At 44.5% G+C, this 17461-nt stretch overlaps 1 pseudogene; it reads left to right on the forward strand.

Moving 5' to 3' along the window:
• Nucleotides 1-16558, forward strand: part of LOC142767831 (uncharacterized) — a 164058-nt pseudogene extending 147500 nt beyond the window's left edge.
• The last annotated feature ends 903 nt before the right edge of the window (nt 16559-17461 follow it).

Here is a 17461-nt window from a genome sequence, read left to right on the forward strand (position 1 = left end):
TTCTTGAGTGTATTGATGGTAGCATGGACCAAGTAGCCCTCCTTCAAATGGACCTTGCAAAAGCATTCGATAAGGTACAGTATCCTTTTTTGTTCCGACTCCTCAGACATATGCAGTTGGGTGATGTACTGTACAATGGTATTTCACTCTGTTATAAGAAGTGCACAACTAGGCTAATTTTAAATCGCACACTTTCGAATATAATAGAGTTAAATTCATCTGTGCGTCAGAGATGTCCACTCTCGCCTTTGCTTTTTGCAATTTATCTGGAATTATGTTCAAGTGTGCTTCTAAAGTCTGGCATCAGAGGCTACCGATATTATGCTGAGGAAGATAAAGTTCTAGCTTATGCAGATGACATTACCTCCTTTTCGCTGATAAACCCAACCTTCAAGAAGCAGTCAACACTACGTTACGTTTCTGTGAAATCGCTGGCGCAAGCATAAATTTTGAAAAAAAGTAGTGGATTCTGGCTAGGCATGTGGACCCAAACTCCTTTGGTCTTCACAAATATTCATTGGAATGCTACTCCTATTAAATACCTTTTTGTGCCTCTTGATAACTATCGTAACAGTGGCCCACACTGGACCACTGCGATAACTAAGATCCGCCGAAAGGTGGCAACATGGCACGGACGGAGCTTTCCATTTTTGCCAGAGCGAAAGCGTGCAATATATTCCGTGCATCAAAGTTTATTTCTATTCTGCAGGTGTGGCACTGTTCTCGTGTTCACAATCAAGCTTTTCATAGGATATTTGCCTGCTTTATTTGGAGCTCTTCCTGGAAACCCATGAGAAGAGACATTCTTTATTTCTTCCGCTTGAAAAGAGTGACTTTGGCCTTATGCAGTTGTTCGTGCGACAGTTGGTGTTGCGATTTTTTTACCTAAAGGATGTGTGTCACCCATTTCTTTTAGCGGTTCTTCGTAACCATCCATGTTTCCACCTTCCTTTTATTCATGTCACAACAAGCGTTGGCAAGGAATTGGCATTGCGGGGATTTTTAAAAGAAATCGTTGATACAGTCAATTTTTTGAAAGCCAGGTTTAGCCTAGAGTATTTGTATGCTACTGACAGAACAAATTTGACCGCTGCATTTGTGAATAACATTTTCCCAGAACCTGTTTATCGAAAGCCATATTCGCTTTTGCCTGGTCACGATGTACTATTTCGTGTACGTAGAATGTGGATATCTCCTTCCGCGAAAACATTTTTCTTTAAACTGAACACTTCTACGCTGCCAGTGAAAGCGTGGCTGAATGTAAAATCAATATACGTACCCTGGACAGTGAATTGTAGACTCTGTAACCAACCTGAGACTATAGAGCGTTGATTTATTCATTGTCGTGACGCTTTTTATTTTTGGGACATTCTAAGGAGAACATTAGGAAAAGAACTTCCAATCACAGCTCACGGTATTAGGTTCATCCCATTCAAAAAAGTCTAACTGATAATACTCCTTCTGACCTGTTCATGTTGTTGGGACTCTATTCATTATGGAAACGTCGCATTATTGATAGACACGCCGAGCCACCACGGTCAACGAGTTCTGTCTTCCGAGAAGGAGCTGCTCAAGTGCGCTGTGTTGTTGAGACTTTTGACTCCGCTCCGGAGTGGCTTCCCGTTCTTGACGCTTGTGTGTATTGGCCTGACTTCTGTTGAAGTATGCTGTGTGTACTTTACTGGTGATTTCATTCATTAAAGAAAAAAATCGATGTAGCTCACTGGTACAGTACTGGGCTGGCGCCCAATGGACCCAGGTTCGAACCACACTGTGCCGTTGCTACGATTTTTGTCTAATTTCGTGCGATGTGGTTACGGACAATCAAGTAATGTAGTTTCACACTAATTGTACAAAACGTGAACGAATTTCGTAGCTTGGTAGCTTTTTTTGCTTCTTTTGATTTGTCTCTTTGTTCGTTGATTTTTTAAACTTTTCTCTATTTTCTATGCTGTCTTTTTTGTTTGGTTTATTCGTGCATTTCCTCCACGCTCTTATTATCGGCATTTAATTGCTTACATCCAGTTGCGTACCAACTGTTTCGTGAAAAGGAGAGCAAGTTTACCTCACTCGTCAACAAGATATATATATATATATATATATATATATATATATATATATATATATATATATATATATATATATATATATATATATATATATATATAAAAGGGAAAGAAGTGTATACCTAAGGGCTCGTTTTTTCGTGTTTTAACACAATATTAATGAGATCTAACAGACAGTAATGCCAAGGAACAAGGAATGTACAGGGAAAGTTATTAGAACCAATGGAATGTAAATAAGAAGAAAGAAAAGTGGACAAAAAAATAACCAGCCGTGAACAGGAAACAAACCTACGACTTTTGAATAAAGTTATTCGAAGGTTGTAGTTCCTGCTCACGACTGGTTATTTTTTGTCCACTTTTCTTTCTTCTTATTTACATTCCATTGGTTCTAATAACTTCCCCTGTACATTCCTTGGTATTACTTTCTGTTAGATATTATATATATACATATATATATATATATATATACATATCTGTGTGTGTGTGTGTGTGTGTGACGTAATAAGTTATGGTTGGTAGAGGTAGAAGAAGAAGAAGTGAGAAGGAATGAACAGGGCATGTGAGCCAGGCCACGTCTGCCATTCATCATAGCGTCACTCGAGTCGACAGGATGAAGACCTTTCAGCCACTTCATCACTGTCTCATCATCGACGCAGTTCTCCACAAGACGCCCTGGCCATACATCGACTACGGAATCATATCCTCGCCACACACAGCGACCAGCACCATGCCATAATCATCGACTGACCTTCGCATCTCAAGTACACCGGAGCAGCGGACGATGGACCTGTACAGGACTGGTTCGACCTGTTCGAGCTCCACGCAACCGCTGCATCATAGTTAGAACGAGAGATGGTCACCAGCTTTACCGACTAGGTCTCGGGTGAGGCCTTTAAAATCTACCTCACCCACATATTTCAAAACGACGAGTCTTGGAAAAAAATAAAACAAGAAATGATCGTTTGGTTTAAAGAATACAATGACGACTATGACGAAGACTTGCTTGTAACCCACCTACCACAGACAACCGCACTTGGTCGTCACAGTCAAAAGCAGCCTTGACGAATCGACTCCTCAAGTAGATATAAATCAAACGCTCACCGTTTGCCTTGTAGTGACACCGTGTCCACGATAAGCGAACTGTTGACGCATTGAGAAACTATCCAACCCCGCCATGACGACTCAAAAAGGTGTTTCTCATCACAAGACTGTATTTCTATAGTTCAGCAGACTGTGCATATTGAGCCTAGTAATGCCACGTCATCTGTGGTATCCTCCTCCAGAGCTCACCAATCCAAGTACCAAAAGAATGCAGAAGTAATACAAACATCAAACCTCGCACGCAGCTGTCTGTCAGAAGCGTCCATAGAGGACCACCTTACCGGAGCCTCTGAAGAGCATTTTAGCAATGATGGCGCATTACCACCTATGCCCGACAAGCGAGACACCAGCTCACTATGCATCAGCTGTTTACGGGACATATTAACTTTCGAAAGAAGTGAATGCCCATTTCCCAAAGGGGCTCCACTACAGCCATCTCCCGAGCAACATCAGCAAAGCAAGCAAAGGCAAGTTTACAAACACATGCGACCACAAAAGAGACTGCAACAAAGGCATAGACAAACGCGAAACTCAATGGAGGCGCGTTCACCAAATGAAGAACATAGAAAAATAAGATATCCAAACCAAAGGCCATTTGAAGACGTCAGACACTTTCGCACAAAGAAAAGTCGCCAGAGGTGCTCCCTGCGCCTGCTATTACAACCACTGCAACACCACAGAAAACGCCGAGAAAGACGCGGAAGCACTACTTGCAAACCGCAAGCACTCCGGCACTCTGTTACAATCTGTCGAGAAGCACACACGCAAGAAGCATCGGGATTGCACCATTCACGACGCGAAATACAACCCCGACGACATCTAAGCTGCCGATGCAACAAGGACGTCCAACTTTGTTCGTTCTTCGCAGCTGCTGAAGCCGTGTCATGGGCAGTGCAGTTGTGCCGAACGCGATTATCTTCTCCATAACGCCACAGTCAGCCTCGCCTGCCAGAGCTCCTGCGTTAACCGGACTGCTGAACTCTTCCCTGAAGTCTTTGAAAGTTTACGGAACTCTTCTGGAGCATAGAACAAATTGTGAATTTTGACATTTACGGCTTTTAGACGTCTCCTAGTTTACTTTTTCTTGTTCATAATTCATGCCTTTTTTCGGGGAGAGGGGGAATTGTGTGACGTATGAAGCGATAGTTGGTAGAGGTAGAAGAAGAAGTGAGATGGAATAAACATGGCGTATGAGCCAGGCCACGTCGCCATTCATCATAGCGTCACTCGTGTGACGCTAGATGTGGAAGACGTGGCCGTGCTCACACGCCATGTTTATTCCATTCTGACTTCTTCCTCTTCGGCTTCTACTAACCATCGCTACCTTCTTACGTCACATGATTCCCCCTTCCCCCAGAAGAAGTCACGTCAAACACTTAACAAAACAAGAAAAACGCAGACGGTTAAAGCGAAAAATATCTAAATGCACCGTAGTTTCATTTTACACAAGCACCGGTATCGCTCTGTGATAATAAACAAAAAGCACCGGTGTAGCTCAGTGGTAGAGTACTGGGCTGGTGTCCAACAGACCCAGGTTCAAACCCCACTGTGCCAATGGTGCTAGGGTTTTTTATCTAATTTCACGCGATGTGGTTACGGGCGAAAGGTGATGTAACTTCACACTAAATGTACAAACCATGAACTACATTCGTAGCTTGGTAGTTTTTCTTTGCTTCTTTTGTTTTGTTTCTTTCTTTGATCATTTTTTAAAACTTTCCTCTATTTTCTATGCTGCCTTTTTTGTTTGTTTATTCGTGTATTTCATCCAAGCTTCTTTATTGGCTTTTTCTTGCTTACATCCAGTGGCGTACCAACTCTTTCGCAAAAATTCGCGAAAAGGAGAGCAAACCTACCTCACCCCCTTAACCCTTAAGTTAAAAAGTAACCACTCTTGTAAGTATAGTAAAATAATGAAAAATATTTTCCCTAATTTTTTTTAATAACGACGCGGTATCTACTCTTCTAACGATCCTTTGGTTCATCCCAAAACAAAAGCTATAGCCGCGTTGAGTGCCCCTAACAGAGAGAATGCACACTACCTCATCCCAACGCTAAAATAGGAGAAAGTAGTTACTCTATACGCGCATATAGATGAAATCCGCGTTGGTTGATTTTTTTCGCCCTCTGCCACAATTTCTGTAACTTGAGAGCTTCCGGAGCCTGCCTCAACTTTTCCCTTCTACCGCACTTTCTCCAGCCTTCGCTCGAGGCAACTTTAACCTTTCGCGTTCCCCCTACGTTTTTGCCAGCGCCTTTTTATGTCGTGGCGGCACGGGACGCTCACAGCCTGGGCGCTAGTACTAGGAGGTACGCTGACTTTGGCATTAAATTCCAAAACTCCAGGCGGCTCAACTAGCTTCTCCTCGCGCTCATTTTTGACGTCTGCGCTTCTAACGCAAGGGTACATCTGACATGTTCTCAGCTAGCCAGCTCACCTTCTTATGTTTCTCCTTGAGATTCATTACCTCGCGCTAGTCTAAGCGTTTAATCATCCCGCGCTATTCTACGTGCATCGCCATTTCGTGCTATGCTAAGCGCCTCTCCCTCACGTTTTAGGCTTAGTCCTTCTTCATCTATATTAAGACAGTTTACTTCACTTTTATTAGCGGTTTCTGCTTCCGGCATCTCATGAACAAATCGGGCTATTGGACGCGTTAGAGATTTCACCGTATTGCCACCAAAACAAAAGCCTTTTAATAGAATATCTGCGTCATTCTGAGAAGAATAATGCTCGGGCAGGTTTTGGGACACCGAAGTTTATGTTGCCAGCAGTCTGAATGGTCCCTCGCTCTCAACGCGCGCGCTAACGCTAAACACGCATTTTCCTTATGAGCTGCTTACCGTTGGAGTCGCGTTTCCTTGTGTCTACCTCAATTTTCACGAAGTAGGGATGAACAGTATCAAGTATTGTGGCTGACTTCCACTGTACGTTATCCTCAACTGACTTCTTAACGTGCAGTTTCGATTGCTCGAGATTACTGTCGCTGCCATCCATCAAAAACAGAACACTCTTAGGCTTTCGGCAGCCAATCGCAATGAAACCCGGCTCTTGAGAACGGTGGCACACGACCGGCTTAACCTTAAACAACTTATGTTTGTCCCTGTCTGAGCGGCGCACTGTAGCCATGGGCTTGGCAGGACTGTCTTTCGTTTTATTATCGACGATATTACACTGTTAACTATGTTACTTTGGTCCCGATAAACTTCTAATGCTAATCGTTTTTTTAAAGTGAAGCAATTCTTGGTGAACATCGGAGACTTTAAGCATTTCTATCTATCTATTTATCTATCTATCTATCTATCTATCTATCTATCTATCTATCTATCTATCTATCTATCTATCTATCTATCTATCTATCTATCTATCTATCTACCTACTTACGTTTGGGCGGCCTCGCGGTCACCCCTTGCACTTTGCGTGAACACAAATTAGCATGGGAGTGCAAGATGATTTGACCAATATGACGCGCTGCTCCAGACATAAATAATGTCACAATCCCGTAGCGTTCATCATCAAACACTTCCCGCTAGACAGCGGCACACACCCTCGGGCGAGTATGTGCCGCTAGTATGTGGGTATGTGCCACAGGTGATTGCCACTTAGCATATACCCAGGAACTACGAGAACACACGTGGACGATTTCAACGCGGAAGTGTTAAGAAATACCCGACGTCAGTAGTGTCAACCCGACAAATGCAAAAAATAAATGTCTGGGCCCCAGCTGGATTCGAACCCAAGCATTCTGCGTGGCAACGAAGTATTTTACAACAGAGCTGAGCCAGGTATAGGAAGTAGTTTCACGCTAATCTTCGTGAAACGTCAATAGTGGTTGCAGTGCTGCCTACACAATTTTATAAAGAATACAAGTGTACTCCTTTATTACAGCCATCACGTCGGGTTAGCGTCACTTGTGATTAGTTTATAAGCGCTGAAGTTGATTTATGTAGCAATGTACAGGCCTACATCTTCGGGAGTATCAGCGCTTCATATCAGCTTCTGGTGTTGGTAATACGCACGTTCCAGCTGGCAGCGTTGCACAAGTGCGAACAACTGGTTGTAAAACATTTGCAACCCTTGAACATATGCCTTTGCGTGAAATATTTGTACACATATTTAGCGTCATTTCATGACGTGTCGTGGAATAAAAAAATTCCAACATGGTCACCTTCCCTCCCCGTGCTTGGCATAACGTTGATTCCCAGATACGTGAAACCAGCCGAATTTTTTTCTCAAGTATTTCTTCATCAGCCCATCTCCACTTTCTTTCGGCCACTTTTTTCAGTTTTTCAACTTCCTCCCAACATTCCTCAATTTCATCAACCTCCGCACCATACTCTCAAATCGCCACAATCAGCTGCGACTTTCTCTCATCTGTCCCCGCCTTAATTCTGAGCTCTTCACACAGAAGTACGAGGTCTGGTCTTTCTAGTTTCTTTACCCATTCCATGCTCTTCATGAGTGAGGACTTTCTTACTCGCCGTGACGTGGAAACGAATGAGAGAAGCCTACACTCTCGGTAACACTACTGTCAGCTTGGAACATGGCAGCTAAAGACCTCGTTTTATAAAAACTTGAAAAGCTAAAACATGGCAAAACTCAAAGAAAGTCAAGCAGTCATCATATTGTTGAGGCACGAGTCAAGCATGGGTCAGCCCACCGCTGCCACCAGTTGATGTAGCCAAGGGCCTGCCCAGAGGACCGGAGATAGGCAAAGTCTCGGGGTGGTGTCGAAGAGAGGAGGCTGGAGCTGTTAACAGTAACAATTATTTACGATATTTACATTTGATGGTAGCGTTGCTACGTGCTGGTGGTAACAACATAGAAGCTCTCGGTGGAAGCTTTATGGGAGCTTAAGGGAGCTTGTCGGGAGCGTCTCGACGCACGCGTTTTTCTCCCTCGTCTTCCCAGGATTTTCTGCATGTAAAAAAAAAACGCTGCCTCCTTCTCAACCCAGGAAAAGGAGAAGAGGCACGCCCTGTTCATCTTCTGGCAAAGGAAATAAAAAAAAGCTGCACAACTTGCGTGACACAACACGCAGACGTTGAGTTCTACGTTCAAATTAACTCTGTAGTTTGTTGCAGTGTTGATTTTGCGGCTCCAGGCAGGCCACGGTTGGTGGAGAGGCCGGCATGAATGCACCATGATGAACGTGGCAAATGCAAAGGAACACAGATCTCAGACCCTTGGCTTATTGTGCGGGGCACCTTGACGAACAAAGCATGCCGCCTCGACGGCCAACGGCTCTTCCTAATCCATCAGTCGGTCAGGCGTGTCCAAAGGGTTTAATGAAGGGTGCCAGTCCTGGATAACCTTATTAACGACTTTCTTGTTGTCGTCATCCTTGGCACATCTCTGAGAGCGCTGACCCGAAAGAAGTCAGGGTAGGCTCAGGTGCAATGTCTTACGCGTTTAGGTGAATGCAAGCCATAGAGGCCGATCATAACACTCTGCACACTCATGGGGGTAGTGGGGAGAGATCAGGTGACACAATCAGCGGATACTTCCACGCGGCTATCAACTCGACATCAAATATTTAAGCATGAAGCGGCTGCATGCTACACTGCAATCGCAAAAGTACTAGCGTCCCCGCAGCGTTACCGCAAGCACACACCGCCGACCGTGGCTACGAAATAAGACGGCGAAGACGGAAAAGCAGTAAGGCTCTGCGACTAAGACGGATTCAGTGCGAGAATGCTCAGTAAAAAACTGCTTTAGGCGAGTTTCTACAAGCTAGGCATTGCGCTGCATGGACTTAATATTCGGCGACACTCCGCATGACTAGGGAGACCAACAAAGACAAGGAAAAAACACAACCACAACTGGTGAGCGCAAAATCTCGGCTGTAAGCATTTCGTGTGTGTGTGTGTCCTTTGTTTGTGTATTCGTATTCAGTGCGATCTTACCCTTCTTAAACCTGGAATACCAACATGCCCACCTTTCCACCTTGGTTAGGCGTCATTCACGGCTGCCACTCGATATTAAGAAAGAAAACAAAAGAAGGAGTGAAAGTGTGACCATATAATTGTGATAAATGAAACCGGTCAAGTGAAACTCACATCACAGATGGTGCGCGTGTGAATGAAGCAGAGCGCTCTTCAGCTGTCACAAAACGAGCGCTCAAAAAGGGCGCACCGCCGAATTCTCGCGAGGTCAACGCCGTGAGGTCAACGCCACGCGAGGTCGACGCCGCGAGGTCAACGATAAAAAAAGATTAAAACAAACATCTAAAGACTCCCGGGCGCGCGACTGTCTCCCTCGGAGCGTGGGTTCGCCGACGAACCTCCTCACACCACATCGGCGCCCGAGTAAGCCCTCGAATGTTCTAGATGGGAAGGGGCGGGGTGATGCCGGGTTGAGTCATTCATCGCGGACAGCCTTCGAGCCATCTCGCCCTCTCCCTCACCTTCGCTGCGTATCGCGCCGACGAAATGATGAGAACTTTTTGGTTTTGCGCGCGGAAGGTATTTAACTGAGCAGCAGAGATGAGAGATCAGGAGAAGAAAGTATGCGCCAGAGAGCGTAGGGTGTATCGCCTTGTGGGCAAAGCCCTTTGTCTTCCGGGACAAAGGGAGGAGAAGACGGAAGCTAGCGCCAGAGCACGGACGGATTCCGCCGTGTAGTCGGTGAAGGTTTTGTCCGTACGGACAAAGCAGGAGAAGAAGAGGATTTCCACCTGAGGGGTGAAGGCTCGAGCTACAGGCAAGAGCGCGTGTCTACTGCTATCGAGCGAAGACGCGTGGCAACAGCTGCGTGTGTGAAGCCGACGTGTTTCCGGTGAAGATGTTTGAAGCTTGGAGAGTGGCCAATTGAAGACACGAGATTTTCTGGAAGAGAAACTTCGGGGGCCAAGTGAAGACGCGAGGTTTCGTGGAAGAGAAACTTCGGGGGCAGCGGAACGAAAACAACGCTGGACTTTGAGTGAATATTCTCGGAAGAGTATCACCCAGACTTTTTTTCCAAGAACTTTGGACTGAATAGGTTTCTTATCTCTTTAGTCTTTAAGTTTAGTACGTTGTTTGATTGGTGACATATTGTACTCAACGTTTGTGGAGGGTGCATACTTGTGTATTGTTTTGATGTACCATTGTTGAGAATATAATTTTGTTTTGTTTATCAACTCTCGGCTCTGACTTGTTCTTTGGGCCACAGCCGGCGTCCGCTGGCGCGCCGAAAAGGACCACTTCTAAATTGTCCACGCTTTCGTGGTGCGGTTCGGGGGGCTGGTACTTCGGCCCTTGGAATTAGCCCGGCAATCGCCTTCCTAATTAACGGGACCTGTGACATCAGCTCACCCGTCTTTGCTAGTGTAGGAGTGTGTCACTAAGGAATTCAATTTCCACTTCCCTCAGCGATAAAGTTGCAGTGCTTACGAATGTGCCAAATTTTCATGTTCTTTGATTTCGGCTCGAATACTTTCCCTATTTTGTCGTTTTTTCGTACAAATGCTGCCTTTCTGCTGTGTTTGCGCTTTTTCCGGGTTTGTCTCGTGTATCCGCAACTGTCTCCTCTCTTACGACCATGTAGCGCAACATATCACAGGATACGTCAGAATGCTGGCGCAATGCTGCTGCTAGTTGAATACGCAGTTATTATGTTCTATTGTTGAGACTCGTTCTTTTTCTGACGCGACCTTCCACAGCAGCTCAAAAAGGAATACTTTGAGGCAACCGTTTTGTCATTTAGCTATCTGTTATTTAGTACGCCACATAGGCCCACGAAATATACAACATATGTGCCTTTTGTGAGTTTCTGTTAAAAGGTGTCCTGTTTTCCAATATGTGCGCTGGCCATGAATGACAACCATAGAATTAGCCTTTATGGACATTCATTGAATGATATATTCGTACGTTCTGACGTGTATTATTTATTCATAAGCTCCCATATTTAAGAATATTGCAAGTAGTCAATAATATGGAGCATGCAAGATCTAAATAAGCTGTTCGTAAGCATCTTTCAGTGTACTTTCTTGCGTGCCTAAAGGAAGTGATGAAGAGAGTATGACGTTTCACATAAGGACTTCGATGGCCAACACAGTCAGGATTGAAGACGCACGAAAACCGATAGCTTTTACAAATTGTACCACATAAGGCAAAACATATTCCACACGATTTACCTTAATGTGTTCGTTGTGTTCAGACATACCACCAGACTGTCCTATAGCATGCGTGTGCACCATGAGGCCCTCACATATCCACACGATTTACCTAAATGTGTTTGTTGTGTTCAGGCACACCGGCATACTGTCGCATAGCATGCGAGTGCACCGTGAGGCACACACAGATAGAGAGCCCACATATTACTAAACAACCACACACACGTTACACAGGCAGTGGGAGGCATGGCTTGCGGACGAGGCGAAACAGAGCCAATCATTTTTTTGACCAGGCCCAGCAAGCTGCTCGTTGCAGCGCAGCTGAGGACATAAGCCCGACCGTAATCGCTTGTATTAGTTTTTTTTTCTGAATAATTTTTTTCTCCTCGTCCGCCTCCTTCTGAATCCTCAAGTGAGCGCTAGCATTCGTCTTAAGAATGAATTACCTAGGCCCTCAATACATTGTAGTTTATGGAATTGTGGTGTGTCTAAGCTATAGGCAACTTGTGCAGAAGTTTATAGCTGCGAAAGCAGGTTCAACATACATAGCGCAGTCAGTGATAGGAACTAAAGCTGGTGCGTGCAATAGACGCTTGCTGTCACACTGACTTTCTGCTCACTAAGGGAGACAGGTCATTCATTTAGTGCTGGCAAATGCAAATTCACCGCAGAAAATAATCGACATGCTTGAATCACTTTTTAAGGCGACAGCAATAAATTTCTCATGAAAATAGAATTTAACCATTGGCGTTGCTTTCGCGCGGAGGCGGCGTCTTGAATTCTGCGTTCTCAGGCACGAGTGAGACGAAAAACGATCACAAGAGGACGTCGCCTTGTGACGACCGATGGTGGCACAGATCACCTAAATTCCGAAGATGTAATGGTGTCGTCATGGGCTCTCGGGGCGCCACCACTTCTCATCGTAAACTAGTCAAAGTTCATCCGGTAATAAGAGACCAGGTGGGGTCGACGATCTTGGAGGCAGTGCTAAACCATGTAAAATGGGGAACGCTTCTGAAGGGTGCCAGCGCTCCTAAGATATAAAAATGTGGCTTTCGCATTCCAGTCTGTTTAAGAAAATGAACAAAGGAATCGAAGTTTTTCTTTTGCCGTCAAATGTAAACTCATTTTGTAATCAACCTTATGCGTCGGAGAAATCGGGCAGCGAATTTACATCTACACCGCACTGTCTAGTCAGTTCATTGTGTTAATAGTTTACGCGCCACCTACAATATGAACTATAACAAGACACTACGAACAAAACGTTTATTTAGAAAACATGGTGCACTTAACCTCTTTCTTGTAGCAGAGGCCCAAAGCACCAAACGTGCGCGAATAAACACCTCGTGTCTCATGTGCTTTCGCAGTTAGCTTTCTTAATCATGAATCGCCGAATTCTGTACACCCTAACTCTGCTATACAAACACCACCTTAACCAAACTCAACTATGTTACGCCGATATTGCCCACAAGGTGGCGATGAAGTAACTTTGTCGCAGAATTATAGTTATCGTAGGCATGGGCTTCGTTAGAGAGTAAGATGCGATATCTAGCACATTGAGCTAAGCAGCCATTGCATAAGAACCAAAATGAGGCTGTAAGAGTCAATTCACTGTATTTGTTTGCAGTTGCGTTTGGTTGACCGCAGTTGATATAGCTGGTATTCATCATCCTTTTTGAGCCACGTATTCTATCATCCCACAAAAGAAAAGTTAACAAAAAAATCCCAGGAGACTTCCACAAAACAAACAAGTGCCATAAGCACGTGAGGGGGCCAGTAATCAGGATTCAAAACAAAAAATTAGCCTGCCTGCATAGTACACGGTGTTTTTTTATTACATGATTTTGTGGTGTATTAGCTTCCGGGGTCTCTCAATGGCGAATGCCATCGCGACCTCTAGACCTTCTTAATTGGAGTTTATTTGTTCAGTAATTGTGACAGAGGCATATGTGACGGTGCCGATGGGCCTAGTTTGTTGTATAAATAAACAATTTGAGATGACGCGGTCGTGGTTCTGTGTTCTCATCATCTCTTTGGCATTTGCTATGTGTTCATGAAGTGTTGAAACATAGCATAGTCATTGCAGCTTCGTTGGTTGCCCTGAGGTGCTATGCCACTCGACCTGAGTAATAAGCAGTGGGTTGGTGGAGTGAACCACCGAGCTACTGATGATATTCTGCTAGAGGAGTTTTCTATGAATCCTTTTTTGTGTGGGTTCCCGTTAATGGAACTCATCATTTACCTTACAGCCAATAAATTTACCATCTAAGGCTTTAACGCGCTTGATCTAATCTTCATTCAGTGTGCGTGTGTTAGCTCTTTCACCCCTTTCATAATTTGCGCATATTGGAGGTCAGCTGTATCTACCCCTTCTTGCATAGCTCTTGACGTTTCTACGTTTTTGTTTTCGTGCGTAGTGATATATGTTGAGTTAGCACTTAACATATATCCATCAGTGCTATTGCCCACGCCCTCATGCTGAAAGTGCACAACTTATGCTTGAGTAGTTCACCCTTCCTCCTGCGGTGACTACACTCTTTCGACCGAGGAAATATTAGCGAGGCATTTCCTCTGCTTGAGGAGTAATCGATGGCAGGTGTTGTACGCCGGGGGATATTACCTTAAGCGCCAGCCCCCCCCCCTCCTTCGGTTGAAAGATATATGACATTCCACCTCTGCTTCAGCTGCGTTCGTTCTGTCCTCTCACGCGCTTGTTTCCACCAGTAGAACAAGTTATGAGTTTTCATTTATTACTTAACATTAAGCCTACGTTGACGCAAAAGCCTGTGAAGAACATTCCTAAAAAGACTATCGCAAAAAATCACAGAAACTACAACGTCAGAAGTTCCTGCAAACACAGCCGTATATGTTGCTGCGAAAAAGTGTGATGAATAATTTTCGTGGTGAGCTGTGCAACAGCTCTCGAAAAAGCCCTTCGAGATGAATGCTTAATGGTATTGACGATTGTAAAATTAAAGCAAAGGACAGAAGCAGACATCAGGCTGCGGTATCGTGTATGCTGGTGACTGGCTCTATACTCGGATGTACTACCTGCAGCTCCTGTTTCAAGCCTTTTATAAAGCCAGGCTCTTTGCAATGCTTTCTGTGATTTTAAGGAATAATGGTGGAACTTTGAAAACTAGGACAAGCTTTGCTTGAAGCTCAATACATGTTCATTTTTGGAATCAGGTCTTTGCATTACGGCATGTATTTTTCTGATGTGTTGATTTTGTGAGTTCTTTGCGACCTAAACAGTTGGCAGTCTTTTTCTGTTTGAGCAGTTGCAAGGTAACTTTTACCTGCATACACTTGTTCGTTTATGCAATATAGAACTTATATTGTGCCAACTATTTCAATTAGTAGTTTCAGTCTAACGATTTTTTTAATATGCGGGTTTAACGTCCCAAAAACTCTATACGATTATTAGAGACGCCGTAGTGAAGGGCTACGGAAATTTCGACCACCAGGGGTTCTTCAAAATGCACACAAATCAGAACACATGGGCCTATAGCTATTTCACCTTCATTAAAAATGCATTCGCCGTAGCCAGGATTTGATCCCGCAACGCGTGGACTAGAAGCCGAGTGCCTTAGCCACTAGACAACCACGGTGGGCCTAGTAAAAGCAGAAAAGTTTTACTCAAGGCAGGAGGACACCATTGAATAATATACAGAATGTAGCAAAACAATAGTGCGGCAGATAAACGAAACAAATCCGAATAACGTTCAAGTTAGAGCTAAACTGCCTAAAGATTTTACAGGAAACATGAAGATCATTAAATCAAATGATAATGCTGCCCCTATACGAACGTAGAATTGTGGATGTTTTGAATGCTTTGAAATCAATTTTTAGGTACACATCTCTCTTAAAAATGTGAGCTGATTTGATGAAATTCATAATATGGAAAATGTGATATGGCAGCAATAAACAGTAGCCTAGGTAAAACGTCCGGAGAAAGCTTTTGCAAAAGGTGAATTTCGGGCATATTAAATCTTTCTTCCATTGTGTGTTTTTGGTAGGAGCCAGTTTTGCTTGTTTTTCTGATACCAAATATTCTAAAGCAATAAACAGTAGCCTAGGTAAAACGTCAGGAGAAAACTTTTGCAAAAGGTGAATTTCGTGCATAATAAATCTTTCTTCCATTGTGTGTTTTTGGCAGGGGCCAGTTTTGCTTGCTTTTTTGATACCTAATATCCTAAAGCAAGAGTCACTAACAGGTGCAGCACCACAAATCATGAGACTTTTATGATTATTTAGGTTTTATTGCTTGTTTCATGTATAAATGTACGGCAAAAGAAGGTCATTGCTGCATAAACTTTTTATAATAAAACAGCTGCATCTGAAGGCTGTTTGTGTGGAATCATTCCAACACAGTAGGTCAGCTTCAGGTACGTTTTAATTCGTTTAGTAACCACACATATACAATAACCACATGTGCGGTAGATATTTAGCTGATGAATGACCATGTAGATCACTTATACGAGTTGACTGTATCTGTACACTTGTACATGTCGGCCATTTAGAGCAAAATAATTGATAATCATAGCTTTCGGTGAGTTAGTACAAAGATCACACTAAATGTGCCCTGTAGCGAGAGAGAGAGACGAGATGAGATTTGAAGGCAGCTGATGGGGTCATCCCAGTCTGGCTACTTTATTCGTAGGGCTAAAGCGGAGCGGCTGCGGCTGCCAGTGTCCGACACAGAAGGCGCGTGAACTGGTTGGTAGTTAATAAATAACGATGATGATGATGACGCTACAAATTACTCCTTACCGCAGAAATGAACATGAACAAAAGCAGTGAGAGCGTATATACAAAAGTGTGCAAATCGAAAACGAATAGGGTCCATGAGCAGTCCACGTCCTCAACGGGAACAGAATATTCGCAACCGGTAGGTTTCTGGTGGGCGACAATGGGAACGGTGCAGCGGACGACGGTGGTGACGCGGACACGCTCTTGGCAGGAGCAAGAGAGACGGTTAATGTTAACGTGGAAATCAGCAGGGGACCGAGTAAGTTCGCTATTCAGCATGTCTAAGCTTCAACACACAGCGTCTGCTGTGGTTCCGTTTCTTGCGCAGGTGCCATTCAGCCCAGCCTGTTGCTCTCGACAGGCATAGTTGTTGCTGGTGGTCAGAACCTGGCCGGGCTAAGCGGGCGACACAGGTATTTTGTCGACGGTGTAGGTAACAGCGGATTCGGCGGCTCCACACCATCTGAGGCAGTCGCATCGTCGGTCGTGCAGGCGGCGACCGAGTTGCGAGTCGTGGACTGTATAGACATGGTGCGACATGGCTAGCTTGGGTACGAGCCATCTAGAAGGGCGCCGACAGATGGCTTTCTCCGGCTTTTAACGATATGTAACGCGTAGGCGTACGTCGATCATTCGAAGCGGTGTTTGAGCGAGAGCCATCTTTAGGCGATGCGGGATCACACGACAGTTCTGGAGCATCACAGTTGACAGGGGCCATAGGCGGCGTTGAAATTCTAGACCATGGGCGCAGTGGGGCAGCCGGGTGGTCTGCCTGCATGTCTTGCAGGGCATACACGGCCTGCTTCTCCTCCGGTGAACCAGGCGGGCGGTCCCTGGGTCATTTGGTCATCGTCGCAGCATCACGCACGTTCAGCCGTAGATAGGAGCTTCAACTTCTCCTGCGGGTAGTGTCGAAGCTGTATGCTGTCGCTCGTGGCAAGATGCGCGTAGTCTTAGCTCCAACGCTGCACGAAGTTGTTAAGAAATGATAATAATGATGAATGGCACTGATGATGACGCAAGATGGCCAATATTCCAGTACAAGTGCTAGGTACATTCTCCGTAACAATGTGAAAGTCAGTAAATTTTATGTTAGAAGTAGTGTATTACAAAAAAACTTACAACTAAGATTGTGAGCTAGCTGAGCAAGAGGCTCATCTTAGCTAGGTCATGTCACTTAACCATAACCGCTCAGCATGAATGCCAATAATGTATTTCGCCAAAATTAAATACCTGCGGGCGGTATCATACTTCTCCTACTTGCAGCAAGGTACTGCTGCATAGAATTTGAAGTAGTACAAAAGACTTTGCTTTTGCTCCTAAATTAAGCAGTTACTGCGGCAGCCAGTTCAATAAAATCATTACGTTCTCGTCATAACTTGTAATATGAAGCTCACTACTTCTCAATATTGGATTCGTTGCTCCATCTGAAAAGAGAAAAGCTTCACT

This window comes from Rhipicephalus microplus, chromosome 7, assembly GCF_043290135.1.
Source record: "Rhipicephalus microplus isolate Deutch F79 chromosome 7, USDA_Rmic, whole genome shotgun sequence".
Lineage (NCBI taxonomy): Eukaryota > Metazoa > Arthropoda > Arachnida > Ixodida > Ixodidae > Rhipicephalus > Rhipicephalus microplus.